This window comes from Rosa rugosa, chromosome 2, assembly GCF_958449725.1.
Source record: "Rosa rugosa chromosome 2, drRosRugo1.1, whole genome shotgun sequence".
NCBI lineage: Eukaryota > Viridiplantae > Streptophyta > Magnoliopsida > Rosales > Rosaceae > Rosa > Rosa rugosa.
In genome coordinates, this window is record NC_084821.1 from 20,097,444 (window position 1) to 20,114,256 (window position 16,813).

The 16,813-nt window shown below is 39.5% G+C and overlaps 1 long non-coding RNA gene across 1 annotated transcript; it reads right to left on the bottom strand.

Moving 5' to 3' along the window:
* Window positions 1-2,717: 2,717 nt before the first annotated feature.
* LOC133729532 (uncharacterized) lies at window positions 2,718-8,540 on the bottom strand. Its single transcript, XR_009856415.1, has 4 exons — window positions 8,298-8,540; window positions 7,970-8,120; window positions 3,281-3,382; window positions 2,718-3,085 (listed from the first exon to the last, which is right to left on the bottom strand). It is a non-coding gene; the product is annotated as an uncharacterized LOC133729532 (long non-coding RNA).
* Between the last annotated feature and the right edge of the window lie 8,273 nt (window positions 8,541-16,813).

The window sequence follows — 16,813 nt, forward strand, 5'->3', positions numbered from 1 at the left end:
ATAGAGCGAGGTTCGATATTGTCATACTCTATAATTCATTTTGCAACAAAATATGCACATGCATCATTAATAGAAATAGAGTTTCTATTCATCGTCTCATGTACACTAGTGTAATTCAGGGAGATCTCCCTATTCTCTGGAATTGGTTCTGACATTGGAGCGTCCCCCAATGATGTCTCTTGGACATAACCATAATCCGGAATATTCTCATGAGACAGATTATTTACATCAATGATTAATGGATTATTTTGTGTCAAACTCGCTTTCTTTCTTGGGCGAGAATCCATCGAACCTTTGGGCCTCCCACGCTTCCTTGCAGGAGCCTGGCCTGAGCCACTGCGTCACCCATATAGGGGACGGCGACGCCGTGCTCTCTTCCTTAGGGTATGACATCATGTCCTCTAATTTTAGGGACATCAATCCTTGCAGGCATGTTTGCAGCAGGTATGTGTGATATTGTCACTTTAGCGATATCATAAAACGTGTCAGGCATTGATTCTGTTACATTATGAAGATCGAGAATTCTCCGCACTTCAATTTCGGACTGTACGGTTCGAGAATCAAGATCAGACAAAGTGAGGACAGACCATGACAATTCCTGTCGTTCCTGTTGAACATTTATGTTCTTATCTCCCCCTAACGATGGGAAGACTGTCTCATCAAAGTGACAATCCGCAAATCTAGCGGTAAAGAGATCGCCTATCAAGGGTTCTAAGTAGCAGATAATAGTTTGAGAGTTATATCCAACATAAATGCATAATCGTCTTTGAGGACCCATTTTGGTGCGTAGTGGCGGCGCAATTAGCACATAAAATCACACCCAAATACGCGTAAGTGTGAGACATCAGGCTCATACCCAGTCACTATCTGGGCTGCATAAAAGGGTTGAGTGGCAGTAGGCCTCAGACAAATAAGCACAACTGCATGCAATATTGCATAGCCCCAAGCAGAAATAGGGAGATTGGTGCGCATACCAATGCTCGAGCGACCATTTGTAGTGGTTTAATGGTAGCTTATGTGAGACCATTTTGGGTGTGAACATGAGGAACTGGATGTTCAACTTCAATCCCAATGTACATGCAATAATCATCAAAAGTTTTTTATGTAAACTCTCCAGCATTGTGAAGTCTTATGGATTTAATAGGATGATCAGGGTGGTGAGCCCTTAACTTAATAATTTGTGCTAGGAGTTCAGCAAATGCAGCATTCCTTGTGGACAATAACATGACATGTGACCAGCGTGTCGATGCATCAACCAACACCATAAAATATCTAAATGATCCGCAAGATGGTTGAATAAGTCCACAAATATCACCTTGGATTCTTTGCAAGAATGGTATGTTTTCTTTAGTGTCCTTTGCATAGGATGGTCTCGATCCTAACTTTGCTAAAGAGCAGGCTTTGTAGAATGAATGATGGGCTTTAGAAAGAACCAATGAGGATTTTGGTTGAGCTATGAAGTCACAATTGACTTTAGAAGTAGAAATTAGAGTCAAGGAAGCACATATGGCGTCAAAGCCACGTTGTGGCTGCAGGGGGAAGGTGGCGTTGGCTTGTGATACCCGGATTTGCATAGTTACGGCGCCGTGAGTCGCAGGTGCTTCCGCTTGGTCCAAAATTCAAGTTTTACTTCTTTTTGTTCTGAAGAATGGATGTCCGTATGAAGTCTTTAAGATACGGATCATCATATCACGACCTGGGTGTCCCAAACGGTCATGCCAAAGCCTATATGTGTCGGAATCCCATAAGTCATCTCTCATGACATAGTTGGATTCAATAATTCGAATAGTGGTTGCATACAACCCACTAGAACGACACATAAGTTTCTCTAAGACTTTTATGTCCATAGTCATTAGAGGTGATGCAAAGGAACTCTTGTCCATTCTCACAATGTGTTTCCACATGAAAACCATTAGCTCTTATATCTTTGAAGCTCAATAGGGTTCTTCCAGTCCTAGGAGCATAAAGAGCTTCGATGACATTAATAGTTATGTCATTTGGCAACATAAATTGGGCTGATCCTCTAGCATGAATCAATTTTGATGATCCAGCCATTGTAGTCACAGAAGAATGAGTAGGCATCATCCATAAGAAGAGTTGCCTATTTTGAAGTATAGTATGTGTGGTTGCACTATTCAAGAGGCATTCTAGCTCTCCGGGAAACATACTGAAAAATAATAAAGTTCGAAATTAAAATATGTCCAAGACATGCAAAAATAAATCGATACTTTATTAATAAAATAGCCAATGATTACATAAAAGTTTCTTGACAAAAAATCTAATCCAAAATAAAATCAAAGTTAGACAAATCGTAGTCACTCAATCCATTTGGTAACTCCAATTTGATTGTGACCAGGTAAGGTAAGTCAAGATTTTGGTGGAGCTATTAGGGCTGGCCTGAGTCGGTTCTATGGTTTTAAATCCAGAACCCGGAACCGGAACCGAGAAGAGATAAACGGTTTGGGTATGTTGATTTTTGTATCAAGAACCGATATAGAACCGAACCGACCATTCTCGGGTCGGTTTTTCGGTTCCAAACTCAGTTCGGTTTCACACTCGGTTTTTCAGTTCCAAGATCGGTTCGGTTCCACTATCGGGTCCTCGGTTTTTCCATATAGACAAACTGTTTTTCAGCCTTTTCTGGTCTCCAGCTTCTAGTTTTCCTGATTTCCATACATACATTCAAATGATTCAATATTGCAAATACCATTCACTCATAAAACTCAACATTATCTACAATCTACATATTCAACAATCAACATCAACATAACAAATTAGAAATTCAAAGTCTCAAACTGAAACAAACCTAAAATTGAAATAGTACAACATCAACATCAACATTCAACATCAACAATCAACATCAACATCAACAATCAACATCAAACCGAGCAATTCAAAGTCTCAATGGAGCAGCTCTTGGTTGTTCTGCCGCGGGGTTGTTGCTTGCAAGCACAATGTCATTGCGAGCGGATGGTTCGTCACTGGAAGCAGATGGGTTAGAGGAGCTAGCAGATGTTGCGGACATGGAAGTAGATCTCAAAGGCAGCAAGCTGCAAGCGTATGTACAACCTCAATATTTCCTGGCCTGAAATGAAGACGACAAGCAATTTTGTTTAGCAATATTTCCTAGCCTCAAAACAGATGCAAATATCTTTTTTTCATTAACAGTTAACAAAGCACAAAACTGAGCAAAACAGAGCAAGCAAAAGAAAACCCATTTACCATTTGAGCAGAATCTGTACAATTTGAGAAGACCAGAAATGGATAGAGAGAAAACTACCTTTAAAAACTGGGTTTACTGCTCTAGGTACATGCTTCTCCTTGTTGAAGCCATGGCGGAAGAATGAAAGTCAAGTGTCTCAGAGTTTTGGCTGCACAGAATCTTAAAAAAAAACATATTAGGTTCTTCTATATAAAAAAAAAAAAAAACAAAATTCCTTACTCCTTCTCCATCAATTATCAAGTTTCTCAAAAACAAAAATCAGCAAATTGACACAACAAATTTCATTCTCCTATATATTTTTTTAGGAGACATGACAGAGAAAAAGGCATGACAGAGATGTTCACATAAAAAATATCAGAAACACAAAGATACCCTACCTTAACGTTTCAAAAAAAAAAAAAAGATACCCTACCTTAATTGTTAGGTAATCCATTCACATCTTCTTATCGGATTAGTTGCTCATTTACCCAACAAAGAACATGGAACCCTTCACAGAGTGATCAAAGATGCTATGTAATTAAGGAAGTTAAGCACCCACAGTAATGGGCTATAGCCTATGTGTGAGCCCCCGTAAATTTTGTTTAATTTTTAAAAGGTGATCTAAGTGAAGAAATCGATTTCAGAAATTATTTTGGTGTCGTGATCACAATTTGGGCTCTATAATTTTCGTTTGGGCCAATGTTCTTCCATTTGGGCCTAAATTGTTACTAGAATTTATCGAGATAAATTGTCGAAGTAAATTGGAGTAGGATACGAATTGGGTTGTAGCGAATTTGAACATTGAGTCTGTTAGAGAAATCGTTGGTGAAAAACGAATAAAAGTTACGAGCCCGAAAACCGAAAGCGATCAGCAAGGAGTATTACGTAATTTGACGCGAGGGCAAATTCGACATTTCTCACGCGCTAGTATAAATAGGAAAAATGGAAAACCCTAACACCTAAACTCTCATTTTCTCCCTCACTCTCGGCCGCACCCTCTCTCTCCCCGACCTCACTCTCTCATTCTCACCTTCTCCCTCTGCCAGCGCCGGAAACTCCATCTCCGGCCACCAGCTCTTGTTACCGCCACCACCAATCGACGCCGCACCCAAAACTGACCCAAGCCCGAGTCTCACCGTCGACATGCATCGCCTCCAGCCTCCGCACGGGTTCCTCGAAGCAGCGACGCCACTGCTCGTTGGCCTTCTCTGATTTCCGGTCATCACCTCGCCACAACGCCGCCGCCGCCTGACTCAGCAAGCAACGAGGAGCAAAACCCAGAAGTTCCGCCACCCACCGAAGCCAGGAAACGCTGTGCTAGCTCGCCGGAAACCGTAGCTCTGCATGTCGTCGTTTTTCTTTTCCTAGCCGTTTCTGAATTACACGACCACCATACACGGAGTCAGCATCTCAAGGTCTAGAATAGCCCCTAACCTGGACCTCCGATTCCGACCAGAGCCGCCGCTGGCACGTGAGAAACCTTGACGCCGCCGTGAACCTTGCCGGCGTAGTCCTATCGTTCCGGTAAGCCATTTTTGAAGCCCCCTTTCATTATTTGGTTGAGTTACAGTGTTGAAATAGTAGGTTATTGATGTTGAGTTGTTTGGGTTCATATTCTGGAAATCCTGGACTTGGAGGAGACGATGGAAATCCAAATGAAAAGGGGAGCTTCTGGTCTTGGTTTCGATTTGAGTTTTTAGTGGGATGATGAGGGACAAAGGAGGACTGCAAGGAGCAACACGTTATGGAGATTTTGGTCTTGGCAGAACAGATATAGGGTAAGAAATCCAAGCCTTTGAGTTGTGAATTTAAATTTTGTGGGATACTGAGATTAACTAAAACTGTTATTCTGTGGTGGAGATAAACCCATGGAGTTTGGGTCAAGGTTAATTAGCCGAGGCTACCACCTACGAGGGAGAAGTTGCAATGGGTATGAAAAAGGTAATGGCATGATGAAAGAAATGAGTTTCTATGTGCTATGGTTGTATTGTATCACTTGAAATTGAAAGGAATGAGTGGAAATGGATGTGCTTAAATTTTTTCTATAGTACTCGGCTGAATGTGAATGAGTTGGTATGAGTTGGTGTGAATGAGGTTATGTGTGTGTGAATGGCTATGTTTGGCATAGAAGGAAACTGATTAATGAGAAAGGACCATTTTTGAAAATGAGTTAATTTTGTGAACAATGTTAAAGAAAGTGAGTAATCACCGATGTCGAGTGGGGTTCGGAAATGAAAATGGTGGATTTTATTTGTTTGAGTTAAACTAGGATATTGGATTAACGTTCAAGAAATAAGGTTAAAAAAATCGGAGCATTCTAGTGTTGCCATATCCCAAAGTTATCATAAGAAAGTGATCATTCGGGAATGGTAAATACTATTTGTTTGCTAATATTTAATGGTTAAGTTAAGAATGGTCAAACTGGTTGACTTGAAGTACATTAAGGAAATAAGTATAATCACCATATCCTAAATGATTCAAATGCTACATCATTTGGATTTGGATTGTTTGGGAATGGATAATAGAATTTATCCACTAAAGGAAAATTCTATAAACACAAGTTCTAGATCATTGTTCGATTAAAGGATAATCCGATGGACTATAGGGAAAATAAGTAAATGTTTTGGTTGCTCGGTTAGTTGAGTTATAATGAAGTCAAATTACTTATTGGTTTAATTTCTATTATAAAGGACTCGAGCATGTGCACATGAAATTGGAAGAAGTATCGAAAGTCGGGAACGAACCAGAATGTGGACGAGCACTCCAATTCCAGGTAGGGTGAGCTGTCCCTTCCTTGTTAGAGGCTTTTCAGTATATGTGGAATGCTATACTAAGATAGTATGTTGCCTGCAAGAACATTTTTGGTTGTTCATCAGTCGATGCCTCGTGATACATGTGTTTTCAGAACTGATAATTGCAAATTGTGAAAACCGAGGCTAGACTTGCATGTTGAGATACTGTACCCTTGTATGTGTGTACTTGTGACCTGAAAGTGAATGGGACCTAGACGCGTAGATTCCTAGGGATCCCACGGTGTCGATAACCGTGAACCTCCGGAGGGGGCTGTGCTCCTATGTTTGTCGAGGAAAGATAAGTATAGACAGTGAACCAGTCATAGGAGACTCAGAGCCAGGAAATGGACACTTTCGCTACTTGTAGTCGGAAGTACTACAGAGTAGTTGGCCGGTTCTCGTACTCAGGACGAACCAGGTCGGTCACTGATTTATTTTACTTTAGCCGGCAGGTAAGTATCTCGGAGCTCCAAGTGTGTGAAGCATACTGCACATGTTTTATGAAAGAAAACAAATGTTTGTGGTTGCCACTTTTCTTAAAGCATTTTTCGATAAACGTGCACAATATTATGTAGTAAATATTTTCAAGTATATTATTTTTCAAACCTAGCATGGTTGGGTCGGCCCCTACTGGGCATGCGAGGACGAAAGCTCACCCCTACTATAGTGTGCAGGTTTCGAGCATGTGGTCGGGGAGCGTACGAATGAGGCATATGGCTCGGTTTGGCGCATTCTTCTTTGACTTATTTAAAAGAAGGTTTTGGCCCCTTGTTGGGTTTTGAAATCACTGGTTTAGTTACTTTTTATTTATTTATTTATTTCCTACTCATTTACAAAAAAATTCCGGGAGACCCGTAACCCTGGGGCGCGTCTCCCATACTTGTAGTTACTTAGTGATCTGTTTATTTTCCAAATTGGGCTCCGATCGCAAGCCCAAAACTCTTAGCCCATTTCGAATTCCGCTTTTGAAAATGTGTTGTTTGGTTGCTAGAATGACTTGTCCAAGAAAATGTTTTGTGAACCAACCAACTAAACCCAAAAGGCCTTGCGGTTTCGGGTTGATGAGTCATCGGGATGTCATGCGCGACATGTCGATTTCTCATTGGCTCGGGGTCGCGGCGCTGTGGGACCCCCCCTCTCGGGTCACCACACTATGCCCTACGTTTAATCAAAACAATGGGAGTCTTCCACATCCTAAAAACAAGAGTCTTCCACATCCCAAAATACTAAACAAAGAAAATGTGAGATGTGGTTATTTCTGGTTCATAAAGCAAGTGAACTTTGTGATGATAAATGACAAGCTGCCTTAATAGAAAACAATAATGCAGTGTGTCTTTCAAAGGCTTGGTGTTTTTCCATAAGTGGGTGTTTGAATACATCTGATGCATAACATATAAGTTCATAATTCTATTTACATAAAAAGTAATTGATACTCCTCAAACTGGTTTTTGATTCTGATTTGATTTGATGCAAGCTAACTGGGGCTTTTTATGGGCACCCAAAAAAAAAAAAAAAGTGGTCCTGAGGTTGATAAGGTCTTGCAAAGAATACAAACTATATAAGCAACATATATAGTTAAAAGGACATAGAATTAATAAAGATAAATAATCAAGTACTGTGAACCTGATATGGATCTCACAGATATTTACTGATATGAATTTTAGGGCTTAGTGGTAGGTGAATCATGAAAAGGTGCATATATGGACTCTGATTCCTCATGATTTCCAGCTCGTGATGCACATCCCCCAAATGTATATCATATTACATCCCTAGCCACCACAATTATTATATGATCTTTGTGAATTATCAAAGTACCAACCATGACCAAGTAATTGCCTAATCAAATCGAATAAATGGGTTGCCAAATTAACCACATAGGATTCCAAATTCAACCAAGTAAATAAAACCCAGTAAGCAAAAACCATCAAAAATTGAAACTTCGAAACAAACAAGAACAAAGTTTGAATTTTTATACCACAAATCTTGATGGATGCTTCAAGCTCTAACAAATTGGGTTGTTGCAAGAAGATATCTTTAGAGGCAGAGCAGAGTTGTCGGATCTCGGACTCCGATAGCTACACGCCTGCACCTGCTTTCCGGGTCGGCCTCGGACTTCAAGAAGACGGCTGAAGATGTCATCAATAACCGATTGGTCCATTAGTCAAACGCCTGAAGTCAACGGCTATGGAAAATAATTGAAAGATCAAAGACTGAAACTTGAAGAGAGAAGAAGAAGAAGAAGATGAATGAGAAGGATAATAGAGGGAGTGAAAGAAAAGCATGAGACTGGGGTCCAGACGTACATTGATGGAGGTCGAAGACGGGGATGCATCAACCGAATCGCAGATGGCTAACAGCCCAACACAAATCGAAGACGTGATGGTCTTGCTTGTCGGGGCTGCATCCGATCTTTGAGGGCGATCGTCTTGCTCGTCTGGGTTTTGATCATCTTGGTCGTCTGGGTTAGAGAATGGAGAGTTGGACACACAGAGAGTGAGGCAGTGAGCGATAGAGAGAACTAGAGAAATTTTAGGGTTTTGATCGAATGGATAGGAGTTAGTCAGATCGGATGTTGGCGCCTGATCAAATGAGAATGGGTCTATTTTACAGAAATAAGGTCGGCCCTAATATCCACTTATACACTGACATCTGTATTTCGGTTCCAAGGGGGTTTTAAAAACAAGAACCGGAACCGAACCGATAAGACTTCATCAGGAACCGAACCGAGAAAAATGTAAATACATATGCCCTAAAACCAAACCGAATCGGGTTTTTCGGTGAGGTTCCTTTGGTTTTACGGTTCGCCAGGCCAGCCCTAGGAGCTATGCTCTCTTGTAAAACTGTTCTCTTAGTTCAAACCTTTCTTAGACATCACAACTAATTTTGGATGAGCCTAGTGAGAAAGAGTTAATACAAAATGTCATCTTCTTGATTAAGGCATAATTGCCATTACATAATTCTTGGAAAAATAAAGGACTATTCTAATCAAAATATGCGGCATCCTTGTGTACTTCTTTGTCAGATTTGAAGTCTACTATAGTGAGGTTGACATCATTGTCATCACCATCATCTCCTTCTTCGGCAAGATAGACTTTTTGCTCTCTCAGGTCCCTATATGCCTTGTATCGTGCGGCTAATTGATTGCTTGCTTTACATTATTTGAACCAATGCTCACTTGATCCACATCGATGACACACGTCATTGTGGTTGCCTCCCTTCAATTAATGTGCACCTTGTGCACCTTGTGGACGTCCCCTAAGGGGATTTGCGCCACCACCGTGGCCCATGGAGGCTCCACCATGGCCGCCAGCGCCGCGGCCACCTCTCCCACGTGTGGCATGTTTGCCACGTGTTCCCGCTCCATTTTGGCGGTATCCTTCCTTTTTAGGGCGGTCGTATGGACCTACACGTCCATAATGTCCCTTATTCTTAGGGTTCCGATCCTTGCGCCCTTTAGGTGCATTATAATTCACCTCGAGAACGCTCTTAGTTCCAACGGGCCTTGTATAATTCTTCACGAGGATGTTGTCATGTTTCTCAGCTACAGACATAGCATTGATTAGCTGATGAAACCTCATGATCCGTCCAGCATTGTACTCACCTCTATATTGCTTTGAGACCAAAAGTGCTGAGACGGGGAAGGTGGAGAGAGCTTTCTCAATTAGCACTTGCTCGGTGACCGGTTGTCCACAAAATCTCAACATAGATTGTAGGTGAAGAGCTTCTGAATTATATTCAGCAACGGACTTGAAGTCGGCAAAACGCAAATTGCTCTATTGGACCTTCAAGTCGGGGAGGAGGGAATCTTGGACGTTTCCAAAACGCTCTTCTAGCGCTACCTATAATTCTCTTGCATCTTTGATCAACATGTACTCCAATCATTGTGATTTATCCATGTGTCGTCGCATCAAGATGAGGGCTTGAACATGTCTCATAGTTGTGTGCTCAAATACGAGCTCCGGATTTGGTTCTCGGATTATGGGTAGAATTCCCTTTGAAGTGAGATGGTTCTCAACATCGGTCACCCAGCTATGGTACTCGGATCATGTTGAGTCCAATATGGGGAAGTCGAGCTTTGGTTCATTCGGCATCCTGAAAAAGAAAAAGAAGAAAATAGATTAGTTTCGGAGTTAAACTTCCACGAAAACTAATATAAATAAGATTTCCGAGCTATGCTACCATGAAATAGATTTCCAAGAATTTTTGGATTAGACCGAAACAATGATGTTTATATGTGTTTGGCTCCAGTTTTCCTTGAGCTGGTCAACAGTCTCTTTTCTGCGCGGGCGTGCCAGCACCGTTCGGGTGCGGTCGTCGGGGGTGTCCCTTGACCTGACTTCTTTCAAGCGATTGTAGACGAGGAGAGCACCAACCTCGTCGTGGGATTCTTTATGCCTCATGGTGAGGACTTTTGCTGAGCTTCTTGAAAATCACAATCGATACTCGATGTTATAGATCGAGCAGAGCGAGAACCACTGGGAAGTAGAGAGAACTTGCTAAAGCGTGACTTTAGCTTGGCTGGTTTGCGAGGGCGTTACCCTTGCTTGGCTGGTTCCGTAACCGTTGTGGTCGTGGTACTACAATCGGCTCCCGAGGAGACTAGGACCGAAGTACGTTGACAGAGGGTTTGGTGGCACTGAAAGTCGGCTTCTGAGAAGACTGGGACTAGGAGTGTGATCACCGGTAAGAGAAAGAGAAGGAGAGGAGTTGCTCTTAGAGAGGTTGCTCTAGAGAGAACTTAGATCATCTTAGAGATATATTTTGATGAATGAATTGGTTTCTTAGATGATACTTGTTGTAGCCTCTATATATAGGCTACCAAGCAACACTATTTGGCCTTAAACAACTCATAATGGGTTAGGTTTTAGCACTTAAACATTAATGGAATGTTAGGTTTGAATACTTAAACACTTAATGGAATTTGTTAGGTTTAAGTCATTTTCTGCTCCCTTATCCTTCAATTTTTATCTCCACTAAGAACTCAGATTCAACCTTCTATTTCTTCATATGAAATGATCCACCATGAATTTATATTATTGTGGTAAAATTTCAGAATTTATTTCCATGTGGTTGGGCCGGAAATGCTGCTGGACCTCTTACAGGTCCAGTTTTCCAGTTTTGCTTCTGCAGAAAATTTAATTGATTTTTTGAAGGTCTTCCACTCAAAACTAGCTCTGGCACTCTTCATAATAAATGATCCTTGGGCTGTCTAGAATGGATCTGCAGAGTTTCAGCTCATTTAGAGTTCATTTGGTCAGGCGGACGCTCCTTCTGTTTAGCTCGGTTTCTCCTAGCCGAAGTAGGAAAATGTGCTATAGTTGATTTTTCATGCTTCCATAGTAGGCTTTATTTAGCCTCTAAATATATATTTCGAACTTCTCGACAATATATATAGCTTGAGCCACTGACATTGGCTCAATCTCTCCAAGACGTGCCTTGTCAGGCCAAAATGCTCATTTTGGGCCCAAACAATATGGTCATAAATCGATACTTACGGACGCTCTTAGTCCGAAGTCTTATGAACGCTCTTAGTTCGTATATAGCGTGAATCCCCACGATTCCGCTTTTTAAAGAATCGAACCCACGTTATAGAAATGTGGGATGTAGAAGAAGGGAGGTTGCAAGTCCCCGAGAAAAGAAAAGAAATTTAAAGACAGAAAGCAGGAACTTTAATTAAAACTTACTTGTTGATTTGGAGCTTGAAACCTTGAGTCTTGAATTCTTGAAGTTTGGAGACGATGTAGGTTGAGTAGGAGGCGTGCGGTGGCGGTGAACTTCAGCGGTTGTGAGGCCAGCGTGGGCTAGGTGCACGGTAGGAAATTTTCTAGCTTTTGGTTTTTGGTTTCAGGGTTAAGACTCGTGCTGATAACGTGTTTAAGAATAAAGGATTCGAGAGAGATTGATGAGAGAATTGTGTGTTCCACTATTGATAATAGGAGCCCTATATATAGGGATTACAGAGTACATATTCTTATGATATAAGGAAAACTATTCCGAATAAGACTAGAAATTCTAGAACATTATCTCCTATTACAATCATAGAACTAACACTAGTTTGACAAGGCACACTAAATGTCAACAATATTCTTCAACAATATAGAGGTAATACAAAGCCTTTTCTGGGAGAAATTTATAGAGTTGCATCCAGGGTAAGATCTGTAGAGAAAATCAAGATGTCAACACCTAATTATTGATTTTGGGGAATCTTAAACTTGAGGATTAAAAAGAAAAACTCAACAAATGAGGTAGTTTATCAAACACAGTAGAGGCAGATGAGCGCAAGAGCTCATTTGTAGTGCTTCCTAGTGTGGAGCCGAAGACCATTTCCCTAGTCTATTGGGTTTTCTTGTTCACCTAAAATAGGTGTAGAGAATAGATTTGTGTTATTTGTATTGGACCGTTGGGACCTGCCAACTTTGGAGCCTTGAGCCTTCTATTTCTAGCTTATATACTACGAGTATTTTCTCAAACCCACGAATAGGATTTTGATTCATCTCCTTCTTGTTCAACAATATCTCCTATCAAAAGCATCTCCAATATTGCTAGTCGAAGTTTTACATTGACAGACACTTTCAAAAGGCACATTCTAGCAAAGAAATATAGTCGTATCAGACTCTTATTTTTGCCTCCCACTATATTTTGTTAGCTTATGAAGATAAAATGTACATAGAAATACTTCAAAGATATTCTTTGAAGTATTTCTATGAACATTTTATCTTCATAAGCTAACAAAATATAGTGGGAGAAGATCTTCATGTCGATCTTATTCAAATTTGACTAGGCACGTAATTGCCCGTGCTCATTCCCCCTCGAAGCTGCACAGTGCTAACATGTAGGGTGACTTCAGTCAAACAATTAAGTAGACGATTTTAGTGTGGCAGAATGTAGTCATTGGACTTAATACACATAGGCCGATAATGTACTTCATGTTCATCTATCGAGGTTACTCGGGAGGAAAAAACAGATTAGCTGCATAACCATTTAGAAACATGAGCAGGTTAGAAGAAGCAGAACAATTATTCTCAAAAAAAAAGAAAAAAAAAAAGAAGCAGAACAATTCAAACCAATCAAGTTTTTGAGTCCCTATATCTTTTTGTCCGTTGGTAACCACCATTCGACAATTAGACAATAGTAGTCCAACTTGGATATACCGATATAGTCAGAATTAAAAGGTCCGCAAGTTTTAAGGACATTCCCTCATTTCTTCAACTATAATAACCAGATCATGCATGAACATAAAGTTCAAGCTATGAATGTGAATGTCTATATGAATTGGTAATCAATTCATACCGCTAAAGATGTCAATTCATAAAGTGGAAATATACAAATCAACCCTGTCTAACATCACCACTTTGCTTAAGGTATAATCTTGTTTAGCCATCACACTACAAAGCTTGTTTAGCTTAAGGTATAAGCTTTGCTTAATTTGTTTTTTGTTTTTTGTTTTTGGTTAGAAGAGTAATTAAGAACTCTTCTGTCTTTCTCACTTCTATAGTAGATCTTTTTACGAATATTTTGTCTTTATAATCTAACAAATTTTAAGTGTTAAACTTTTCAAGTCGTATTAAAGATTGAGTGAGAAATTTGCCTACGTTCAACCCCAGCCCTTTCAAATGTCATTGTTTATATGTAGAGCGACTTAAATCAAAGTAGTTGACACTTGTAATGTGGGAGAACTAGTAGTGTAAAGACCTAACACGATACGCAAATAACCTACTATGGTACCAAGTATGAACATCAACATCTCATTTAAAAACCAATCAGATCTGATTAACAACGTTCATGAAACACGAACAGATCAAACACATAAGGCTTTCAAGTCCTATATGTTCTTGTCTTTTACTAGGGTATTGGGTAAAGCCCCAAAGAACATTATTTATGAATCAGGATCGTGCGGATTATGGAATGTGTGGTACTATATTATTGAATGTGGTCACACCTAATAATCGGACCACAAGTTTGAAGTCATTGTCCTCAATTTCTTCAAATGTAGGAACCAGATTACAAGATCATGAATGGGAAGTTGAGCTGTGTGAATGTTTTCATGAAAATTGGTTTTCCTCATTCATTTCCATTCGAGCAATCTTGTCCTATATAATCTGTAATCTGGTATCCATATCAAATCATAAGCACCAATCAACCACCTCAACTATCTTTAGGGTTTAATCTTGCTTAGCAACGACATTATACTAAAGAGTGTTCAGCAAGTTGTAGTTAATAATTTCAGTAAAGGAATACATCCATCTTAAAGAATAATATTAGGACATCAAGAGTACTCTTCTTCCTAACTTCGCAAATGTGTTTTTCTTTTTTGACCAAATCAACAACTGAAATTGTACATACATGTGCATTTACAAGCATAATTAGCTATAATGAGCTACGCTCATGGCACCGCCAGAGGTACTGATTCCCGCCAAAGGAATAGCCGACAGATACACAGCCAGGCGAGCTATAGCCTGAGCCTCGGATCACCCCCAGATCACCGCCGACGCGCCGCCACACGCCGTGCCAAGATAGCATCAAAAGCTCCTGACGCTGGGGACTGAAGCAATCCCACATCGAAAACAAGGAGAAGATCAGCCTCCTCCTCACCTATAAAAGGTTTTCTCCTCTCTCCTCATTAATTACGCATTTACTACTCATTTATTGTTATGCTGTCTATATGCATTGACTGATTTAGGCATCGGAGAAGTGAAGACCGCCCAACACGGTCTCCCTCTGACGCCCTGTCTTTCGTTTGACAGCTAGTGAAGATCACCAAGTCCACAGAGTAGCGGTCCGCCCATCGGACCCGCGTTAAACGAAGGTTTGGCTACCGTCGAACTTTGAGCATTAACATAAATGCAACAATTGGTCTTCCGAGAGTCGAACTCACGGTCTCCCGCTTACGAAGGGGAAACTTATGTCATTAGACCAAATGGTACTGGGCGCAAATATGTCTTTCTATTCTTTAATAACTCATATGAAAAAAAAAATTATCGTATAATTTATAAGAAATAAAATGACAACACTAATATGTGTTTGAAGATCGTAATGCTTCATGATAATCATGAATGCCTTTGTTTGCTGAAAGATAACAAGAAGCTTGTCTAGGTCGGAACACAATAAACAAATGCAAGTGCAAGTCTTCTCAAAAAAAAAAAAAAATGCAAGTGCATGTATCACAAATCGAGTGTACAGTTTTTAACTTTCTACCCAGTGGTCCAAATGAAATAGAATTTTGGCTTTGGAAATTTTGCACATGTTTTAATTGGTTCCTCCTATGGACCCTATGTAGTAAATTTCACATCTACCTCACTGTTCAAAGAAGACTCGGCCTTTGACCACGTGATCCTCACACCAACTTGAGGAAACCATATATAAATTGTGGCCACCGCGCCTTTATTTGAAGAGTTTTTTTATTGGAACCTCCAAATTTACTCACTTGACCTCCTTGCTTTTTACACCTCTTATTAAATTTTCAAATACTAAATTTACTCACTAAATCTCACTCAAGTTCCTGAAATAACGTCACTCATATAATTTGCAAACAAACCATCATTAATTACATACTCATTCCTTAACTAGATTATATAAATCTCTTATCCAATAAAAAAGAAAAACACAAGGTATTGGGCTTTATTCAAAAAAAAAAATAATAATAATAATATTTTTTAATAAAAAAAGAATTGTTTTTTTTTTACTTTTTTTTTTCTCTTGTAGATGTGCAAAAAAAAAATGAAGAATAATTTTTCTTAATGTTTAATTATTTTCTCTATTTTTTGTACCTCATGATTAATTATTTAATAGTTTTTTAGATTTTCTTTTCACTGCTAGCTCTTTTTTTTTTTTTTTTCAAATATAATAGATAGACTAGGATTTAGGTCATAATATGATTTCTTTTGTTATCCCTCACCAATATGCGTTCAACCTATATGATGATGGGAACTTTATGTCACATGATCTTGATTATAGTTTTAATTCTTATTAAATATATATAAATGCGTTAATGAGTATGTAGTGAAATTGGAAAATAAAAATAGATAAGGAAAATAATAAAGAATGTAATATAATATTATTGAATTGGAAAGTATAGAGAAATAAAATATAAATTTTTTTGGTATAATTATTGTCCTTAATAGTTATTTTATAAGAGGTTATATATGTCATTTAATAATTCATAATAGAGTGAGGTCAACTGAGCAGATTTGGAGGTCCCAATAGAAACACTCTTATTTGAATAAGTATTAATCATGCAAAATTACAATTGAATTAATAAACTAAATCGAAATTGAACCGAATCAAACTGCAATGTAGATTTTTAAATTTTTACTGAATTTCGGTCCTAAAATATGAAAAATCAATGTCATCAATTTAACTAATAATTAGTGTTGAAAAATCGTACCGATAAGATCAAGTCTAAGTCTAATCGTGAATATAATGATATTAAAAGGGATTTTGTCTCCAGTAGTAGTACTCTTGGGCGTGGCATGGGATGGTGGTCTCCTTCAGTAGGTGTATCCCTATCCCCCCCCTTCTATTTACGTCACTAGGATAGTAGCCTGCCCGTTTCCATCTTGCTTGACCAGCACCTATAAGTACCAGAGGATAAAAAGTTTCACGGTGAAAACAACAGGGTAGAGAGAGAGAGAGCGTACGACAATCATGTGTACCAAACAAGCAAAGGTCACAGTGTCGTGTGACCAAAGCGGCTTTCGCTTAATTCATGGTGGGCCCGGGTCTCCACTTCAACGACACCAACTCTCCCCCTCCTCTCCTCAAAAGCAAAGGCCACGTCAGCATCCGATTGATTTACGCAAGCGATGTGTTTTTTTTTCAA